The following is a 22,399-nucleotide window of genomic DNA, read 5'->3' as shown; positions in this document are numbered from 1 at the left end:
AAATGATTAAAACACTGTGTGGTAAATAGCTTGCTTACCAACCACATGGTTCCGGGTTCATTCCCTCTGTGTGGCACCTTGGGCAAGTGTCTTCTACTATAGCCTCAGGCCGACCAAAGCCTTGTGAGTGGATTTGGTAGACGGAAACTGAAAAAAGCCCGTCGTATATATGTATGTGTGTGTGTGGATATGTTTGTGTGTCTGTGTTTGTCCCCCCAACATCGCTTGACAACCGATGCTGGTGTGTTTGCGTCCCCGTAACTTAGCGGTTCGGCAAAAGAGATCGATAGAATAAGTACTAGGCTTCCAAAAAATAAGTCCTTGGGTCGATTTGCTTGACTAAAGGTAGTGCTCCAGCATGGCCGCAGTCAAATGACTGAAACAAGTAAAAGAGTAAAGAGTAAAAGAGTATATATATATACATATATACACACATATATATGTAGGTGCAGGCATAGCTGTATATTAAAAAGCTTGCTTTCAAACCAAATGGTTCTGGATTCTGTTCCACTGCGTGGCACTTCGGGCAAGTGTCTTCCACTACAACTGAGGGCCTACCAAAGCCTTGTGAACGGTGCTAGTGCCACGAAGAAAGCACTTGTCGTGGTGCCACATAAAAAGCATCCGTCTCAGAATTACGTGATAGCACCGAGTCATAGAAACCAAGCCAAATCAGACTGGAACCTCGTGCATCTCTGATCAAACCAGGCCAGCATGGAAAATGGACATTAAAGGATGATGATGATGATGATGTATGTATTTATGTATCTTTATGGCCCTTAGTTGCCCTGCAACCCGCTTGACAACTGGTGGTGTTTATATATCCCAGTAACTTAGCAATTTGGTAAAAGAGACCAATAAAATAAATACCAGGCTTAAAAAAAACAAAATAATTACTAGGGAATGGGGCAGGGTCGAATCATTCGACTACACATTCCTTCAAAGCGGTGCCCCAGTATGGCCACAGTCTAATGACTGAAACAAGTAAAAGGAGAAAAAGATAAAAGATAACAGATGACATTGGTTGACAGGAAGAATAAATGGTTGAAATAATAAAAGTACATTGAGAAGTAGGAAAATAGGAAAAAATAAATGTCTTCTAGGCCATGACAATTTCTGAGACATGAATGTAAAAAAAATTAGGTTTTAAATAATAAAATACTTTAAAAACCAAAATCAATAAAAGAGGTAAATATATATATATACAAATAACAGCAATCATGCATTGTATACATAAAGAAATGCTTTCAAATCTTACAGTTTGTAAAAAAAAACAAAATACAAAAACAAGGTAATTCTCAATATGTGGAGTATAGCCTTCATTTAAACTGTGCATATGTACATGTGGGTGGACGAATGAATAGATAGACAGATTGATAATGAGAGCATGTATGAATGTATGTAATGTAGGAGAGATACATGAACATCCATATTTATACATAAACATACATGTTTTATTTTAATTTTTGTTTTGCTCATCGGATTGTGGTCATGCTGTGTCACCACCATGTTTGTACACATACATACATACATATATATATATATATATATATGTATATATATATATATATATATATATATATATATATAGAGAGAGAGAGAGAGAGAGAGAGAGAGAGAGAGAGAGAGAGAAAGAGAGGAGAGAGTGTGTGTTTGAAGTGGTGTACATGTATTGTATATTGAGAAAAAGGAAGCAGTTAGAATTTTGGATATTCTTTATTAAAGCTTTCATTTTGTTAAGCAAACTCTGCAAGACAAAAATTAAAACCGAAACCATTTTGGTTTTAATTTCTGTGTTGAAAAATTTGGTTAACGAATGAAAGCACTAAATAAAGAATTATCCAAAATTCAAACTGCCTCCTTTATATATATATATATATATATATATTAGGCAAAGAAAAGTGGATCTTAAAATGATGTATGGACATCTAGTTATATATGCACTAGTTGAGCAAACCTCTGAGTGGTTGGCGTTAGGAAGGGCATCCAGCTGTAGAAACTCTGTCAAATTTAGATTGGAGCCTGGTGTTGCCATCCGGTTTCACCAGTCCTCAGTCAAGTCGTCCAACCCATGCTAGCATGGAAAGCGGACGTTAAACGATGATGATGATGATGATGATATATATATATATATATATATATATATATAAATATTAATAAATCATAGGGCAGCAAAAAAAAATTTTAGAAATTTAATTTACCACCAGTATAGATAGATAGATAGATAGATAGATAGATAGATAGATAGATAGATAGATAGATAGATAGATAGATAGATAGATAGATAAATAGATAAATAGATAGATAGATAAATAGATAGATAAATAGATAGATAAATAGATAGATAGATAGATAGATAGATAGATAAATAGATAGATAGATAGATAGATAGATAAATAGATAAATAGATAGATAGATAAATAGATAGATAAATAGATAGATAAATAGATAGATAAATAGATAGATAGATAGATAGATAGATAGATAAATAGATAGATAGATAGATAGATAGATAGATAGATAGATAGATATGTATATTAGAAGTAGAGAAATATTAATAGTTACATACAGGTATATAGAGTGTATGTGTGTGTATACACACACGTGTATATTTTATACACACATACACAAAAGCACACACAAAGAAGCTTAATTTTGCTCTAGTTGTTTAAAGCTGGCTCAAAGAACATTTAAATGAGGGAGTGCTGACATATGACAGCCTCCCTAGTGAGTAGACCACTACTTAGGTATCATGACATGTGACAACCGCCATTAACCTCCATTACTAATGGTTAGTTGGCTCTCTGTATCTCAGAGTTTTTGGACAGTCAGCACTGTTGGATGTCCATCCTTTTACCAAACTCAGCAATGGAATGAATCTGTCATTGTAGAATTGGTAGTTTGTTAAGTTGGAACTAGGTAAATATATAAGAATAGAATAAAAAGAAAAACGTCTATGTAGCCATAGTTGGTAATGTATATTGTTGTCAATCTGTGTTCAGTTAGCAGCTAAAATGGTCAAGATTCTTCATTCTTAATGTCCACCCAACTGTTTAGTAGGTACCACAAGAGGATACATATATGTATATTTTAAGGTTTCTTTTAGTCATAGTGATACTAATAACCTGGTGTTAAAACTCTATATGCGTATACTTCAGAATAAAGGTGGACACTAATTATGTTCGTCAGAAACACGTGATGGCTGGCAACAGGAAGACATCTAACCATAGAAAATATGTCTCAACAAGTTTTGTCTGACCCATACAAATACAGAAAATTGGTCATGATGATGATGATAATAATATACAGACAATTGTGAAGACAACCTCTCTCAAGGCTAATACAAATTGCAATAAAGATAGAGTTTATCTGGTGTGTATCTGTGTGTGAGTGGAGGCGCAATGGCCCAGTGGTTAGGGCAGCGGACTCGGAGTCATAGGTTTGCAGTTTCGATTCCCAGACCGGGCGTTGTGAGTGTTTATTGAGCGAAAACACCTATAGCTCCACGAGGCTCCGGCAGGGGATGGTGGCGAACCCTGCTGTATTCTGTCACCACAACTTTCTCTCACTCTTACTTCCTGTTTCTGTTGTGCCTGTAATTCAAAGGGTCAGCCTTGTCAGTTTGTGTCATGCTGAATATCCCTGAGAACTACGTTAAGGGTACACGTGTCTGTGGAGTGCTCAGCCACTTGCACGTTAATTTCACGAGCAGGCTGTTCCGTTGATTGGATCAACTGGAACCCTCGACGTCGTAGGTGACGGAGTGCCAACAACAAAAAAAGCTGTGTGTTTGTATATATACATATATGTGTGTGTGTGTGTAGGTAGTTAGGGTAAGCCCCAGCTGTTTCCTTTTGAAGCACATCTGCTTATTCTGTTATTACAATCCAATTTGTAGTCTCAGTTGCTGCTGTATGTTAGTCAAAATACATATTAAAATTGAGAATTACTGAAACATTATTGGTGGAGTTATTGTATAACGAAACAGAAAACTGGAAATGTTTTGGTATTACACATTAAATATTCCCCATTACACATGTTCCATTTGCTAATAAGAATTGCTAAGTTTTAAATGTTAGACAGACATGTAAGGAATTTCCTATTGGAAATTCATCTGACAGAGAAATTGAATAACACAAATTCTACATTTGGATGAAGCATTTATATTTAGATGATAAATAGTATGTGTGTGTTTATAAATATATACATACAACACACACAGAGAACTGTAGAAGAAACTGGATGGCCACCACTGAGACATTATGAAATTTTATTTATACAAAAAAAAACAAAAAAACTTTTAGTAGAAAATCTGAAAGAATCTCTTCATGCAAACCTAAAATTAAACAAAACTTTCAGACACTTTAAACCAATATATCTTCCACCACCATTACCACTTACCCACCTAGCCAATATGTAGGTGAACTCTTTTTTAAAAAAGCATATCTTCCGATCTCTTGCACACTTCAATCTATTCCTAGGCCTCGTGTGAAAAGCTTCCCCTGTCTAGAAATAAAACACAATATTTCAACCACCTTCACAAAATTCATATACATGAAATACATGTTCCACATAGATTTTCATATATATATACATATATATATATATAGATATCCTATTAGGCTCATTCATGCATGAAACAGTGTTTGTGTTATCGAGACTTGCACATAAGGGAACATGAGGATATGTTTTGAGTATGAGTGAGAGGGCAAGAGCAGAAGTGTATTCGTATAACTGAAATGGATAGACACACACTAACCATCTCTCTCTCACAAAACTAGCCTTCCATCTCTTTGTGTCCTTGTCTAAATACAACCATCTATGCCTAAATTAGTTGCTTCTAAATTCATTTTAAATAATGTATTTTTAATATCAATACATATATTCTATATATATATATATATATATATATATATATATATATATTCTATATATATATATTGTGTATATATTATATGTATATATTAAATATATATAATGTAATACATATAATGTATAATATATATATATATATATATATATATATATATATATATATATATATATATTGTGTATATATTATATGTACATATTAAATATATATAATGTATGTAATACATATAATGTATAATATGTATATATATATATATATATATATATATGTATAATATACTCAATATGATGTAATATCTAAAATAACCATTATATTCTTTTTTTTTCTTTTTTTTTTTTGGTGCATTTCTTAAAAACCCAAACTTCTTTTTAAATATTAAGCTCTAAATCCTTCTATTTAGAAAATAGACAAAATTCCATTATTAACAGGCCAAGGAAAAACCCATTACCATAGCAAAAACTGAACCTACATCCCATTCCAATAACCGCCCCCACCCCCCTGCATTCCTGAAGATAATTTTTTTTATATATATATAATTTATGTATTACCATTCCTTTGTTACTTCAAAAATAAATAATCTCTCTTAACTTTACAAATAAGAATCCTCCCCCCACCGTTGCCAACTTCATTCATACATTGGTTGCCATTGTTTCTTTCCCTTACTCTGGCTTGTAGTCCTGACATGTCTATATATAGGAATAATTGACAGTGTTATTTTAATGCGTGACAACTTCCCAACAGAGAGAAACAACATATATATACGTATGCATGAGTGTGTGTGTGTGTGTGAGTATATTCGTTAGTGTTCAATTATATTTGAATGCTACAACATCTTCCTGTAAGAGCGCTGCACTTCCAGCTACGCTACCAATTTGAGTGGTAATCTACATGTAAATGAATAATATGGAGATTCGTAATTCCATCACTTGGATCACGAGTTCTTTAACTTTTTAACTTCCAGGGTACCCTATCATCATGGCCAGCAATGTGCTCCACATATACCCTACAATGCCATTCTGAAAATCAATGTAAAAGAGCCTTCCCCTGTGCATGTGTGTATCCACCCTCACACACACAATTTTTACTGCTGATATACTGCATGTAGCCATTGCTTGACCTGCAAGAAACAGTAGCCAGATGCATAAAAAACAAAAAGGAAATACCATATTGGATAATGTAGACCATGATACACTCAGCTAGGATGGCCATGACTGGATTGCCTTTTATCACAGGTTTGCTCCATCAGGGCTGAGCCAGGAACTAAACAACAATCACAACATTATTATTATTATTATTATTATTATTATTATTATCATCTAAGGGGGCGAGCTGGCAGAATCGTTAGCATGCTGGGCAAAATGCTTATTGGTATTTCGTCCCTCCTTACGTTCTGAGTTCAAATTTCACTGAGGTTAACTTTGCCTTTCATCCTTTCAGGGTTGATAAATTAAGTACCAGTGAAACACTGGGTAGCCAATGTAATCGACCACTCCTGTCCCGCCAAATTTCAGGCCTTCTGCCTTTAGTAGAAAGAATTATTATTATACAAAATGGTTGATAGTTAGCAAGGTGAGACACACATAAGAAAGAAGAAAGCAAAGGACCACTGATGAGGTCACAGAAGTGTGATGAAAGAATTCTGGTCGAAATAGGATTAATGTAATATAAAGTAATATAAAGCTGAAGCAAATTAACACCAAATATACAGTGCGTGTGTTTTTATTGGCTAAACTGGCAATATGACCATCCCCAAGTACAACAACAATTATTATTATTATTATTATTATTACTATTATTATTATTATTATTATTATTTTAAGGTGGTGAGCTGGCAGAATCGTTAGCACCCCAGGTAAAACACTTAGCGACATTTTGTCTGTCCTTATGTTCTGAGTTCAAATTCCGCCAAGGTTGTCTTTGCCATTCATCCTTCCGGGTTGATAAAGTAAGTATCGGTTGATTCGCTGGGCTCGATGTAATCAACTTACTTCCTTCTCTGAAATTACTGGCCTTGAGCCAAAATCCAAAGCCATTATTATTATTATTATTTATCATTTATTTATTTATTTAATTTATTTACTTCAGATGGATGTCAGAGGATGTTAAATCTTGCTTAAGGCGGTTCTACCAACAGATGTTCTGCCAGAGAAGAGTTGAAAAGAGGCATTGTTAAGTCTACTTACTGGCTACGAACCAAAATGCATTTTAAAATTTTAATTACAGCTAGCAGATTGTCTAAAACAGTTAGGAAAAACAGACTGATTAGAAATGCATGTCATTTACATTTGCAGTGTAATTAATTAATTAATCAATCACTAAAAAATTGCATGCAGTGTTGTTGTTGTTGTTGTTGTTAAGCCCTAGGCAAGCCTTCATCAAGGAGGCAGTCTTTTACTCATTTCACTCATTGGACTGCAGCCATTCTGGGTCACTGCCCTGAAGGGTTTCAGTCAAAGAAATCAACCCCGGTACTTATTTGTTTATTTTTTTTTTTATGCTAGTACTTATTCTATCAATCTCTTTTGACAGATTGCAATGTCAAGGGAAATATGTTAACAACAGAGTCAAAATGATCTAAAAAAAACCTTCCATCAAAATTCTATGTTGATGTTCTAAGCACAAGATTAATGGTAAAATATTTTACTAAATGACTCAGTTTTCAAACTTAATTGAAACAAAAGTAGAGTATTCCAACAGAATTACGGTAACAAAAGGGTTAAATGTAGTAATTGAGGAAAAATTAGGAGCTAACATTATTGCATGGCCAAAAAATCAAGGGAGACAATTCTGAACACTTTCTGCATAATTAGGCCTTCATCAGCAGAAGTTTAGTTTTTTGTCTTCACTTGAAGATATTTGCCTCAATAAATTCCTAGCTAAGAAGCAGCTTCTATGTGATTGCCCAACCTACAAAAATGGCATCCAAATCTACCTCACATCACATTATGCTGTCTTGACAATGGCTAACAATGGTTATCCTAGTTACTGCAGATTCAACGATGGCTGAGAATGGTGTACCCAAGTTTCATTGATGGCTAAGAATCGTGTTACCCCATGGTTAATAATGGTTGCTCCAGTTTCACTGGAAACTAAAGAAGGTTACCACAGTTACATGAACGGCTAAAAATGGTCACCCCGAGTTTCATCGATGACCAAGAACGTTATTCCAGTTACTTCAGTTTCATCAATGGCTAAGAATAGTTACCCCAGTTTCATCAACACGAGAAATGTAACAGACAATTCAGGTCATAAACATACCAGACTAACAATCTTATAACTATAATAAAGAATTAAAAGTCTGGAATATCAAGTCACAAAATATGTGTGTGATATATAAAAGTATAAAAGTACACCCGACCCTTAAGGTCATAAGTACATCTGACATATAAGGTCATAGGTATAGCTGATCACTAAGAACATAAGTATATCTGGAATATATTATCATAAATAGGAACAACTTTTGATATTTCTGACAGACAGAAGTTGCAAGCATAACGTTTGTTTTAATTACTATATGTATGTCTATTGTTTGTTTGTTTAATGCCAGTTTTTCCATGCTGGCATGGATTGAATAAGGACTTATTTGAGGTAGGATTTTCTCACTGGACGCTTTTCCTGTCACCAACCTTTACTTGTTTTTGAAGTAGTTTTTTTTTTTTTTTTTTTTTTTTACTTTCTAATTATTCCACAGGCCTTTGCAAGTGCAGAGCAGTAGAATAGGAATCAAGAAAGAAAAAAGGGGGGGAGCTATAATGGTAGGGTTTCGTTTGCGGGAGATTTGACAGCCATTTCTAGCATGTCAAGTGACCACACAAAGGCTCTAGTCGCCGGCTCATGAACTGAAGTGGTTAAATAAAACAGCAAGTGTTATCCAAATAAAGACCTTGTCAAAATATTGACGTTCCCTGACATTGGCAGCAGCAAAGACAGGAATAACAAATCATCGATAAACAACATTGAACTTGGAAACTTCCTGGATATGTCAGAGAGTGTTCTACAACAGCCATTGTAATAGCTGTGAACATTAATTAACCAATATAATGTCATATATTATTGAAATCACATTAATAGTTGAGAAAATATATTTCTAACAAATAGAGTAACCATAAAGTCTGGATACATGGGAAATCACTAATATTCTTGTGGAATGAGCTCCCAGCTCATCAGATATTAGTCCCTTGAAGGCACGTGGCTTAGTGATTGGTGTATTTCACTCATGATCATAAAATCACGAGTTCAATTCCCAGCAGCACATTGTGTTCTTGAGCAAGATATTTTATTTCCGATTGCTCCAGTCTACTCAGTCGGCTAAAATGAATTGTACCTGTAATTCAAAGGGGCTAGCCTTGTTACATTCTGTATCATGCTGACTCTCCTTGAGAACTACATAAGGAGTATGCATGTCTGTGGAGGACTCGGCTATGTTAATTTCACAAGCAGGAGGTTGTTCTGTTGATCGAATCAATTGGAACCCTCGTCGCTCTAACCGACGGAGTGCTAGTTTATCAGTCACCTAATTTCTTTCTCTGAGGTATGCTGAAGGAGAAGGTGTATGCAAAGGAAATCACAGACATGAATCATTTGAAGGAATGCCTCATGAATGAATGTGCTCAAACTGATGGGAATGTGGAGTTATTGCATCAGGTTCATGTGAATCTTGCAAAGCACATCAAAATTGGCATCACTAATGGTGGAAACCATGTTGAAAATGTTATTTATTAAGGTACTTGAATAAAATTATTGAAAATATGATGCATTTTTTTACAACCATCAGAGCACGAAGTGCGCCTCGCGAACACATGTTTGTGAGATGGTTGTGATCTGTAAACAGCTTTGAGTAAGAACTGGAAAGAGAAGTATGCACACGCAATGTGCATGTGCACACTGAATTCATAAGACAGAAGAGAAAAACAAAAATGCAAAGCGCATCATTATCATCATCATCGTTGTTTAACATCCGCTTTCCATGCTGTCATGGGTTGAACGGTTAGACTGAGAACCGACAAGCTGCAAGGCTGCACCAGGCACCAATCTGATGTCACAAGATTTCTACAGCTGGATGCCCTTCCTAATACCAACCATTCAGAGAGTATAGTAAGTGCTTTTTATGTTCCACCAGCACGGGAGCCAGTCAGGCAGCATAAGCATCAGCCACACTTGAATGGTGTTTTTAATGTGCCACTGGCATGGGTGCCAGTCAGGTGGCACTGGCATCAGCCACACTCTGTGTTTTTTGGTAAATGTATCTGTTAAAATGAGATGTCAGTGTTATTTTCATTTTTGCGTAATTTAGATGACAGCTTATTCACCACACCCTGTATATTTCATTTTCATTTTATCTAGTTTCAGCTCATGAGCTGTGGCCATGCTGGGGCACCGAGGATTAAAGTAAATGTATTCGATACACAATCTCACAAGGACAGATATAATACCATTTACATATTGATATATAAGATAGTATTAGAGTGTGTGTGTGTATAATTTGTATTGTCCTTGTTGGCTCATGCCGAAAAGTGAGAAAATGGTTCAATCCTAAAACGGAAATACCAAGAAGAGAATTACACAGGTTTTATAATTTTCAACATTTTCAATGTCAGCAATGGTGGGGTGGGGGGACAAACACAGACACACAAATACATACATACATATTCGACAGGTTTCTTTCTGTTTCCGTCTACCAAATCCACTCACAAAGCTTATGTCAGCCCAAGATTATAGAAGACACTTGCCTAAGGCACCACGCAATGAGATTGAGCCCAGAACCATGTGGTTGGGAAGCAAGCTTCTTACCACACAGCCACTCCTGCACCTACATATATATATATGGTAGCTAAAACAGCAGTATTAAAGCAAATGTATGCATCCAATATAAGTCAGATATAGACTAAAAGCACTCACAAACAACACATATATACATCAATATAAGATATATATCAATCACATGACTATTAAGTATAAACTCTCAGCAGACAGATTGATTAGTTAACACGTTTCGTTGCTACAACAGATTATGTCAACTCTTTCGATTTTAAATCTTTTTGCTCACCTCAAGGTCAGCTGTTTTCCGTTTTACATGATAGATACAAAAATACTGGGTCATTTGCTAAACGCCCAAAAACACGAAACATTTTTTTTCTATCTTTTACTTGTTTCAGTCACTGGACTATGGCAATGCGGGGGTACCACCTTAACCCTTTCGTTACTGTATTTGTTTTCAGATGCTCTGTGTTTCTTTCAATTATTTTAAATATAACAAAGAATTTAGTAAAATAACTTGGTTATCATTAAGCTAGTGTTAGGAACATAAATTGTGACCAAGGTTTGGTGGAAGATTTTAATTCAAAATTTATGAAACCAAGACATTTGTACTACAGAGCCAGAGGTGGTTTCAGGCAGGTTGGTATTGAAAGGGCTAAAGGGTTTAGTTGAACAGATTGACCCCACTGCTTATTTTTAAGCTTGACAGTGGACCGAGATATGTGGCACATTGCTGTACTCAAGAAGACCCACCCACCACAACTGAATTGAGATCCTAAAATCAAGGTTCCACAAAAAAGGCATTGATGTAGGTGTTGGTGCCACATAAAAACCACTGGCGCTAGTGCCATGTAAAAAGCACCCAGTGCACTCTGTAAAGTGGTTGGAGTTAGGAAGGGCATCAAACTGTAGAAACCATGCCAAAGTAGACAAAGTAGACCTGGTGTGGCCCCTGACCCTGCCAGTACTTTCAATCTGTCCAACCCATGCCAGCATGGAAAATGGTCATTAAATGTTGATAAAGACTGATGATGAAATTATTCTATTGGTCTATTTTGCTGAATCACAAAGTTACAGAGATGTAAACAAACCAATACTGGTTGTCAAGCAGTGGTGGACAAGGGGACGGACGGACAGACAGACAGACACACACACACACACAATGGGCCCTTTTTTAGTTTCTGTTCACCAAATCCACTCACAGTGCATTGGTTGGCTTGGGGCTATATTAGAAGACACTTGCCCCCGAGGTACCACACTAGGACACCTTGGAGACCGAACCCAAGACCACCTGGTTGGTAAGCAAGCTTCTCCACTACACGGTCATGCCTATGCTTAATAATGCACAATAATGAATAATCACAGGTCGTAGGTAGGTAAGTAGGTAGGCTGTAGTAAATAGAAGGTCAGCCATGTTAATGACCTTCTAAAGAAGTGAAACGTGTGCAATTTCTAGCTAATATCTGAAAGGTCATCCCAATTTGTGATGAGTGTGCCAGTACTTCGTGATGAATTGCAGAATACTTTTTTCAAAGTTGACTAGAATTTCAGGTCAATATTTGGGGAATTTAACAAAAGAGGATGTCCGCAAAATTTTTGTTAGTTGCCATCTATCATTTTTAAGAAAATATGTGATGCAGGCGTGGCTCTCTGGTTAAGAAACTTGCTTCTCAACTGTGTGGTCTTGAGTTCTGTTCCACTGTGTGGCACCTTGGGCAAGTGCCTTCTACTAGATCTCCAAGCCGACCAAAGCCTTGTGAGTGGACTTGGTGCATGGAAACTGAAAGCCTGTTGTGCATGTGTGTGTGTGTGTGTGTGTGTGTGTATATACACACACATAATGGCTTAGCTAGTCAAAACTTTGAAGTCACTGTCAACAACATTCTTGTTTAAGAATAATAAATTTGTACTCTACAAAAGTACAGAGTAACCCATCAGATTAATGTAAAATTGTTTTTATAACTGAACATAAAAACAAACGTGCGTGCGTGCGTGTGTGTATACACAAACTCCTGCCTAGACATCCGTGATAATTGCAAATGAGCAACATCATCATACAAGCAAAGCCATTCATTTCCAGTCTTTCTTGAAAAACATGTCTAGCTACGAGAAAGTATTACCTAGCTTGGAAACAAGACAAGTGAGAGTTGGTGACAGGAAGGGCATCCAACTATATAGAAAGTCTGTCTCAACAAAATTCCATCCAACCCATGCCAGTATTGGAAAGTGGATGTTAAAATGATGATGATGATGGCGTGTAGAATAAAGACCCAAGATTCATAGTAGCCATGCCTTTGCAAGGAAGCATGACCTGGTAGCCAGTACCATGTTTTCACTGTTTCAGTGGCCTGTGTAGTCATGAGATGTCTTTTTGATCATTGATCTACTGGATCAAGGCTGGCCTGGGGCTAACAGGCATAACAACTTATGCCTGTTAACCTCAATTTCATATTTTGCTATAAATTTTCTTTCATTCAAAAAAAAAAAACTAAGAAAAAAAACATAAGACATATGTCATGAAAAGAAAGAAAAAAAAAAACCCAAACATCTATTTGCATATAAATATATTTTCCAATCAAATTAAATGAAATAAGTCTAAATATTCAAACACAAAATAGATTGATTTTTCTCCCATTATAATTATATTTTCTGACATCATCATCATCATCATCATCATCATCAATAATAATAATGATAATAATAACAATAATAAGTTAAAAAAAAAAAAAAAAGTTAATAATAAAAAGCTAAAAACAAATTGAAAATACCAAAAAAAATTAGACAATTTTATTTTATATCTCTATCACAAGATGCAGTTTAAGAATTCCCCCCCTCTCTCTCTATCCATTTACAGAATGTGGTTTTTTTTTTAATAATTTTTTTCTTAATGATCATTTCACATCCTAACGTTGGCATAAAATTCTAACGTTGGTTTTCTAGTTTTTAGCATTCCTAAACATTTGGTGAGGAATTTGAGTTTTCTTGCTTTCACTTCTTCCTACACTAACTACTTTGTTTTTATAATTATTATTATTATTATTATTATTATTATTATGATTATTATTATTATTCAAACAGTGATTGCTCGAGGAAACAGCAGTGATTCTAACAAACGAACAGCCAACAGTCATTATTATTATTATTATCATTATTAATATTATTATTTTCTTTTGTACATGGCTGATGTACAAGAATATAGAAATGCACAAAATTTCTTAGCCGAAACTTTTTCCGGCGCTAATTGAAGCTTGAACATTGTGTTATTTCTTAGACACGTATGTAACTTTCTCCGTCTCCATCCGACAACGGCAAACTAGCAACACGAAAAGATTGAAAGATAAAAAAGCTCACCATCTGTTACTTGAAGAAATAACTACACACTAGTGGCATATTATTTATCAACATCTTCCTAAGCTGTATTAAGATAAAATTTCAAAAATGATCTTAACCATTTCTAGCAAAATTCAAAAGTTTTCTTCTTCTCTTGCATCTCAATATTAATCTGCTGCTTTTACTTGATTCCAACATATCATGGTTCAGGGTAGATTGGGACTTTTTTTTTTTTGTTTTTTTTTTTCATAAAGAGGAAAATTCTTTGAAACAGTTTTTCTTTGGTAATTTTGCCCGATAATGAAGCACCACAATTCTATAAGCACGCACACACACATGTATACACATACATATATATTATATTATATATATACACACATATGTACATATATATTTATATACACACATAAATATATGTACAGACATATATATACACACACAAATATATACATACATATATAAATACACAAATATATATGTATACACATACACACACACACACGTATATAAATATATATGTATATACACACACACACTAACACATACATGTGTGTGTGTATACATATACCTTTTACTATTTTACTCTTTTTAAATCATTGGACCGTGGCCATACTGATGAGATAATAATAAGATAGAGTGTTTTCAGAGTGACATTGTAGGGTAGGTGTGAAAGGCTGGATCTGGTCAGTTCTGGACATAAAACAGAATATTTATGTAGGATATGGCTGGTCCAATTCCTTAGCTTTCAGATTACTCTGTCAAACGTAATGCTTATTTATTAGCACTGTTTGAAATTAATCAGGTACCATCTCATAGCTTTGAGATTTCAATGATGTAATTTTTTTTTTTTTGACTGACATTGTAGGGTAGGTGTAAGAGGCTGGGTCTAGCCAATTTGAATGTAAAACAGGTAGAATATTTTGGCTGGATATGGTGGTTGGTTTAAATACAATAGAGGTAACACACTAAAAACTTTTTTTTTACTGAATATGAGCTACTGCAATTGCAGTGGATCTAATATAGCCGTGAATCTTTTATGCCATCAAATTTGGTATTTCATTCTCTAATGAAACCAAGAGAGAAACAAACGTTTCCACAAGTGATACTTTCAATAATGTAATACCTAAAAGACAGGATGGATGGCCACGGTTTAAAGGCTTCTAAGCATGACTTTGGTCAACAAAAGTTAAACATCATCATCATCATCGTCATTTAACGTCTGCTTTCCATGCTGGCATGGGTTCGATGGTTTGACTGAGGACTGGCAAGCCAGGAGGCTGCACTAGGCTCCAATCTGATCTGGCAAAGTTTCTTCAGCTGGATACCCTTCCTAATGCCAACCACTCTAAGAGTGTAGTGGGTGCTTTTCATGTGCCACTGGCATGAGGGCCAGTCAGGCAGCACTGGCAACGACCATGCTCGAATGGTACTTTTTACGTGTCACTGGCATGGGAGCCAGTCAGGCAGCACTGGCAATGATCACGCTTAAATGGTGCTTTTTACGTGCCAATCAGGCAGTACTCTCATTGGCCATGACAATGATTTCACTTGCCTCAACAGGTCTTCACAAGCGCAGTTTATTGCCCAATGATTGAAGGGTACTCCTAAATGGGCTGGTTATGCTGCACTGGCATAGGCCAAAGAAAGTAAGAAATACAAGGAGGACATTCCTACACTGAAAACTGTGTGAAAAATTGGGGCTAGAGCACAAATCATAGTGAGTGGTGGAGTCAGAGACCTGCAAAATCCTGCAGTATTTCCCAATCCAAACAGACCGTGTGTTTAAGCACAACAAGCCAGACATAGTGGTGGTGGACAAGGTGAATCACATGTACTCTATAAGTGATATTGTGTGCCCTTTTGATCCGCAAATAGTTAAGAAGGAAGACAAAAATAAATAGACATTCACAACCCTCTTCAATACAAAATAGCCTGACTATGGAAAATGGAAAAGGTGACGATAATGCCAAATATTGATAGGTCGTTGATAATATCAGGAAGAACGTAAAGGAATTGTGAATAGAATGCACAGTAGAGCTGCTGCAAAAGGTTTGCCTCCTTGGCACGATCAGAATCATTGGGAAAGTATTAGTTGAAAAAAACAGAAAGCATGATACCATAGGCTACAGGTAGTAAGCCCGCTATACATACAAGACTCCATGAGTTCCAACAAAACCTGAGTTAATAATAATAATCCTTTCTACTATAGGCACAAGACCTGAAATTTTGGGGGCAGGGAACTAGTTGATTGCATCGACCCCAGTGCTTGACAGGTACTTAATTTATGAATCCTGAAAGGATGAAAAGTAAACTCAACCTCAGAACGTATGGAATTTGAACTCAGAAAGTAAGGACAAAAAAAAATGCTTAACAGCATTTTGTCCAGCCTACTAACGATTCTGCCAGCTTAATAATAATAATAATAATAATAATGATAATAAAGTAGCTATAATTCCTTCAAATCACACCTTGCTGCATTTTAGAGAGAGAGAGAAACACACTTTAGATAATGTAGTTAAAATGACAGGGTAGGCATGACTGGAGTGTCTTAAATCATATGTCTGCTTGATCAGGAGTGAGCTGGGGTTGAGCAAAATTTGTTACAGCCACGACAATGACAATTATGATGATGATGATGATGATGATGATGATGATGAACCACCACCACCACCACCACCATCAGCATTAGATAAATACAAGCAACACACCATATCATCGTACTAGTCTTATCTGTTCTATGAAATTTTGCCACAAATTTTCCCAGATATTTTCTCAGAAGTCTTCTATCTTCAGGATTATTAGATTATCTAAAAATAGCAGACATTCTTAATGAATTTCGTGAAAATAATAATTACAGAATGACCGCATTACTTTTGGTTAGCCAATGCTTCCAGAAACGTCACTTCAAAAATTTGTCCAGCTGACTGTATCCTGGGATAAGGTGGAACCTAGTTTGGTTCAATTAGCTCTCCAAGATGACAGTGAATGGAACCGAGTTTGATAGTAATGTATTCTAGTGAGACAGAGCCAGATGGTGGAAGAAGGGAAGCTATAGACATCTCAGGTGTCGTTAGAATGTTTTGATTAGAATAAAGCAGTCAGTGTGAAGAGTACAGCTAATATCCACAGAAATATCTAGGAATGTCTGACACCTGAAAACTAAAGAGTAAAGTGGAAGCAAAGAAATTTGGATTCATTAAAATTTCCTCGTTAGTGATGAGAACTATTGTTAAGCTAAATCACTAAATAAAAGAATTCTGAATAATAAAAAGATAAATAAATAAAAACGGTAATGTGGAATGAGTGCGATTTCTAAGAGTACAGTAACAATTATCTTTTATCCTTTTATTTGTTTCAGTCATTGGACTGTGACCATGCTGGGGCACAACCTTAAAGGTTTTTAGTTGAGCAAATCAGGCCCAGTACTTTTTTTTTTTCTAAAGTCTTCTACTTATTCTATCGGTCATTTTTGCTGAACCACTAAGTTATGGGGATGTAAATAAACTAACACCAGTTGTCAAGTGGTGGTGAGGACAGACACAAACACAAACATACACACACACACACACACATATATGCATGACAGGCTTCATTTACTTTCCATCTGCCAAATCCACGCACAAGGCTTCGGTTGGCTTGGGGGCTATAGTAAAAGACACTTGCCCAAGGTGCCACACAGTGGGACTGAACCTGAAACCACGTGGTCAGGAAGCAAGCTTCTGATGCTTAATAGTTACAAGTTATCATCATCATTGTTTAACATCCTCTTTTCAATGCTTGCATGAATCAGATGGAACTTGTTGAGGCAGATCCCTACGGCCAGATGCCCTTCCTGTCACCGACTCCTGCTTCTTTCCACACAAGGTAATATAATCCCCCCCAACACCTCATGTATGACAGTGACACTCATTTACAACTATCACACAATGTAAAGACAAGGAGACACAAAACCCCACACAACTATGTGAATACATATGCATATGTACCTGTAAACACAGACATTTACATAGATACATACATACATTTGTACACACAAACAGTCACATACATAAAGTCAATTCATTGTTTTAGGAGATAACAGTTTGTGGAAAATATGCCTGAAACTTATCGAATAAGTTACAATTAATAATGAAATACAATATATATATATATATATATATATATGCACACACACACACACATATACATGCACACACAAACACATATATATACACACATATGCACACACAAACACACATATATACATACATGCATACACACATATATATGCATACATATATCTATACACACACACGTGCATATATATATACACACACATATGTACACATATATACAGACATGTGCATACATACATATATACACACATATGTGCACACATATATATATATAGACATATAAACATATATATAGACATATATACACACACATATATATATACACCCAAATATATGTACACATATATACAGACATGTGCACACACACACATACACACATATATATACACATATGTGCACACATACACACATATATATACACATATGTGCACACATACACACATATATATACACATATGTGCACACATATATATACAGACATGTATACACCACATATATGTACACATATAGACATGTGCGCACACACACATATACACACAGACATAAATATATATACATACACACAGACACACACACACATGCATGCATGGCTATAGCCCCAGGCTGACCAATGACTTGAGGAAATGTGATAGATGGAAACTGCAGCAAGCTTTTGTGTGTGTGTGTGCGTGTGTGTGTGTGTGTGTGCGTGTTTGTGTGTGTGTGTGTGTGTCATCATTATCATTTTATCATCATCATTTCCATACCTACATGAGTAAGGCAAGATTTTGTTGAAGGAAAATTTTCTTTAGCCAGATGCTTTTCTTAACGCCAACCTCTACTGGTTTCTGTGCAGGGCAATAATTCCTCCAGTCTGTTAGTCAAACTCCAGCCCAGACATGTTTTCACAGTGAACTGCAAACAAACAAGGGGGTCTGGACATGCTTTCACATTGTACTGCAAAGAGACAACGCTGCACAAATGGTGAGGTTAAGTTTACAACCAGCACGCACATGTTCAAGACAAGGAGTATACAGACTCAGTAACACACATAAACACATATACATTTACATACGTGTGAGTGTGTGTGTGCGTGCATCTGTGCATAATGTGCCTGGAGGTTACCAAACTGTGATTACAGATCTCAGATGACCAGGCCAGACATGTTTTCACAGAGGACTGCCAACAAACGGCGTTGTATTGTTTACAGTCAGTGCATACATGCCAAGACATGTTAATGGGTCTGGACATACTTTCATACCGTACAGCAAACAAACAATGCTGTACAAATGGTGAGATTTAGTTTAAGACCAGCATACACGTATTCGAGACAAGCTGTATACATACTTGGTCACACACACAAACATATATATTTATATATGTGTGTGTGTGTGTGTGAAATGTGCCTGGAGATTGTCTAACTGTGATTACAGATTTCAGATGACCAGGCCAGACATGTTTTCAGAGAGGACTGCAAACAAACTGCGACATATTACTCTTTTACTTGTTTCAGTCATTTGACTGTGGCCATTCTGGAGCACCGCCTTTAGTCGAGCAAATCGACCCCGGGACTTATTCTTTGTAAGCCTAGTACTTATTCTATCGGTCTCTTTTGCCGAACCACTAAGTTACGGGGACGTAAACACACCAGCATCGGTTGTCAAGCAATGCTAGGGGGACAAACAGACACACAAACACCCATATATATATATACATATATACGACTGGCTTCTTTCAGTTTCCGTCTACCAAATCCACTCACAAGGCTTTGGTCGGACCGAGGCTATAGTAGAAGACACTTGCCAGAGGTGCCACACAGTGGGACTGAACCCGGAACCATGTGGTTGGTAAGCCAGCTACTTACCACACAGCCACTCCTGCGCCTATTGTTTACAATCAGTGCACACATGCCAAAGCATGTCAAGGGGTCTGGACATGCTTTCACAGTGTACAGCAAACTGCAAACAGACGACACTATGCGAATGGTGAGGTTTAGTCTACAACCAGCACACACATGTTCAAGCCAAGGTGTATACATACTCAGTAACACATACGCACACACAAACATATATTTATGTATGTATATGTGTGTGTGTGTGTGTGTGCGAAATGCGCCTGAAGGTTCCTCTAACTGTGATTACAGATCTGAGACGACGAAAGATGTAAATAGGAGTTTCATGAATGAACACCGAGCAATGTAATAGCTTAAATATCTAGGAAAAAGTGCCGAGGGACGTCTGTTGGCAGAACATTTAATAAATTCAGTGCTAACATATTTGATGCAAGGAAGCTGGAAGAAAAAAAAAAAAAAAAAATTTCAGTTAATTGAAATTGCACTCGTAATCAGTCACTCAGATAATTAATGTTCTCCTCACTAACTACGTAATTTTAATTAATTAAAATTTCATGGTTTTATTACATCGAGTGTCCTAGTGCCCACTTTACTACAGAATCACTAAGTCTTGTACAGACCTATGAGGGTGTGGGGGCAGGGCAGACAGTAATGCCATGAATGTCATGATCAGGATGACCACAACAACTGACCACTGTGTGTGCATATGCATACAGGAGCTGGCGAGCCAGCGAACAGCAACAGGCTCCAATGTCTGCTTTGGCATGGTTTCTAGATGCCCTTCCTAACACTAAATATATACTCTTTACTCTTTTGCTTGTTTCAGTCATTTGACTGTGGCCATGCTGGAGCACTGCCTTTGTAATCGAGAAATTCAACCCCAGAACTTATTCTTTGTAAGCCTAGTACTTATTCTATCGGTCTCTTTTTGCCGAACCGCTAAGTTACGGGGGACGTAAACACACCAGCACCGGTTGTCAAGCAATGCTAGGGGGACAAACACAGACACACAAACACACACACACATATATATATATATATATATATATATATATATATATATATATATATATACATATATACGACGGGCTTCTTTCAGTTTCCATCTACCAAATCCACTCACAAGGCTTTGGTCGGCGCGAAGCTATAGTAGAAGACACTTGCCCAAGGTGCCATGCAGTGGGACTGAACCCGGAACCATGTGGTTGGTAAGCAAGCTACTTACCACATAGCCACTCCTGCGCCTATATATATATAATACAAATAATATGTGATATATATATGTGTGTGTAACATTATCATTGTGCCATCTACTTTTCCATGTTCACATGCTCAAATGAACTTCATTGGCACTGACAGATTCTCTAAGGCCAGACGCTCTCCTTGTCACCAACCTTCAGTTTCCAAGCAAGACAATAATTTCTTCCAGAACATCTTTGAGTCTGGTTATGATACTGCTAAACCTACTCTCAGTGTCAACGATGTGGAGTACACTGCTATCATTATATACACACATTCTATCAATGGTACCCTCAACTATATCAGGGGTTCTCAATCATTTTTTTTATCTATAGACCCCTTTGATTACTATTTTATTCTGGTGGAACCCCCCATAGTCATTCGACGTTTAAAAACTAATTTTATAGAAACATCTTTCAAAATCTTCAAAATTTTGTTTTCTGCACATAAAACTTGTGTGGGTTGAACAACAGAAGATATTAGAGAAAGAAACCAAACTGTTTCTTCCAATACATACATAGAAAATAATTTTTTTTTTTTTTCAGGGGTCCTTGAAATGCTTTTATAGATTCCCAACTTACTATATTGTCACATGGACACCCAAAAATCTTATATGGATCCCTAGGGACCCTATGGATCCACAGTTGAGAACCACTGCTCGATATTCACAGACTGCTTTACAATCTACAACATCCCACATCTCTCATCACATGACACTACCAAACTTCTGACCTTCTGCTCTCTCTCTCCCTGTGCTATGAGGGAGTACCTGACAGCTAGCTTTCTTTGTAATTACCTCCATAAAGTTCCCTGCAACCCGTTACCTTCTGTCTGTTTTTTATCAGGTCTTTCTAATAGTTTCTTTGTTTTGACCCTGTTATATTGTGCCACCAAATCACCTTCTGTATTGCAGGAACCTTCTTCCATCCACAGATCTGGTTTTCTGGCTCAAAACACTTTATTTCGGAAAAACTCCCAGTTCTCTTCCATGTTTATGGTTTCTCTGCCTATCTCCTCTCCCTCATGCCACTAAGCACTTCTTTGTATGTATGTATACACACACACATACATACATACACACACATGAATATGCATATACATACTCACATATACATATACACACATACGTACATACACACACATCACACATACATATATAGATAAATGTCAAACGATGAAATGAGTGCTACATATATATATACACAAACACACACACATATACATACATATATATACACATATATATATATACAA

The 22,399-nt window shown here is 36.3% G+C and overlaps 1 protein-coding gene across 3 annotated transcripts in view; it reads right to left on the bottom strand.

Moving 5' to 3' along the window:
• The window catches only part of LOC106869635 (uncharacterized), a 272,331-nt gene that overhangs the window by 117,124 nt on the left and 132,808 nt on the right, over positions 1-22,399 (bottom strand). The window lies entirely within an intron of this gene.

The sequence above is a fragment of the Octopus bimaculoides genome, chromosome 22 (genome assembly GCF_046866305.1).
Source record: "Octopus bimaculoides isolate indiv1 chromosome 22, ASM4686630v1, whole genome shotgun sequence".
Taxonomy (NCBI): domain Eukaryota; kingdom Metazoa; phylum Mollusca; class Cephalopoda; order Octopoda; family Octopodidae; genus Octopus; species Octopus bimaculoides.
This window is presented reverse-complemented; position numbering and strand designations above follow the sequence as displayed.